Source organism: Myotis yumanensis, unplaced genomic scaffold (genome assembly GCF_028538775.1).
Source record: "Myotis yumanensis isolate MYYU_CA2020_CCGP unplaced genomic scaffold, mMyoYum1.0.hap1 SCAF_1, whole genome shotgun sequence".
NCBI classification, from domain to species: domain Eukaryota; kingdom Metazoa; phylum Chordata; class Mammalia; order Chiroptera; family Vespertilionidae; genus Myotis; species Myotis yumanensis.
This window is the reverse complement of record NW_027223752.1, coordinates 207,922,622-207,924,091: the sequence shown is the minus strand read 5'-3', so window position 1 is coordinate 207,924,091 and position 1,470 is coordinate 207,922,622.

Below are 1,470 nucleotides of genomic sequence, written 5' to 3'. Positions count from 1 at the left end.
CATAGAAGCATGGGACAGATTGACGAATCTCAGAGGGAGGGCAGGATGGGTGAGTAGGGAGAGATTAACCAAAAACCTTATGTGCATATATGCATAACCCATGGACACAGACAATAGTGTGTGAAGGCCTGGAGGTGTAGGGTGTGGGAGTGTGGGGTGGAGAGCATCAGTGGGGGGCGGGGGGGAGACACATCTATAATCTGTAATACTTTCAATAATAAAGATAAAATTTTAAAAGTATTCAATTAATGAATTTATAAATTAATTCTACTTGTTTCCTGGCTAATTAATCTTCATTATAGTAGTTTTACTATAAGTGAATTAATTGGACTATATTAACTCCATTAGCAGATTGATCTGATAGCTTTTGACACTGGGTTTCAAAGAATAAAGCAATCAAAGGTTATTTTTCATGTTTGTGATGATCATTTATTGGTGACCTCCCTGGCATCTATCTTCCACCTTTTCCTTTATCCATACTCCAAAATTTATTTTCTTCAGTCATGTGATTTGGGTGGGAATAATCTAACTCCAAATTCCAGGTAAGGGCTCCAATTGGCTTATGTCCCATGGCCACTTGTGTTGGTTCTGGAGTGAAGCACACACAGTCAAAGCTAATGAGATGCAAGGAGATGCCTGCTGGAATTCGGATGTGGAGAAGCCTGTTTCCCTGCATGTACAGGATATGGAATTGTGGAAGTCACTTTTCTGCAAGGAGAGGAGACTCTAGAGTTGCCAGAAGGCCACAAAACAGAGCCAAAGGTGAAGCCAAACCATGGAGAGCAGATAAAAGACATGCGCCTTTGGAAACATTGTTTGACCTGCTGAAAAGAGCCTTGTCTGAAGTCGATTTTGCCTCTAGAGTTTTCATGGATGTGACTAACAAATCCCTGTTATTATTTAAGGCAATTGAGTTGTTTTACCTTCACTTGAAACTGAAAGATACTGACTGATACAACCTCTATCTCTTGTTTTCTTGCTTTGCTTCAAGCACCCCAGTTCAGAACTTCTTTCCTCTTGCCTGGCCTATAGCGGTAGTCTCTTAACTACCTCCTTCTTCCAGTCCACGCTGCTCTGATCTATGCTTTGTTACAGGGTTAATATCTCAGTTACATATGATCATACCTCCTTGCTCAAAACACTTCAATGACTCCTCAATGCCTACTGCACTAAAAACAAATATCTCCTTTTGACATGCCAGGCCCACCTCAGTGTGCCCCAACTGTCCGCCTTAAAGCTTCCTGTGGCCTCCATTCCATGTTGGTAGGTACAGAAGGTCTTTTCTAATCTTTTTCTTATTTGACAGATCAGTAGTGTTTAACATTAGTAACTACTCTGGTTTGTGTGATACAACAGTCTCTTTTAAAAGTCAGATCCTTCTTTACCCTGTCATCAAACATTGGAGTTTTTCCAGGCTGTATTCTAGGGTTGTTGCTCTTCTCAGTTCATGCACATGTGCTGGATTTAAAG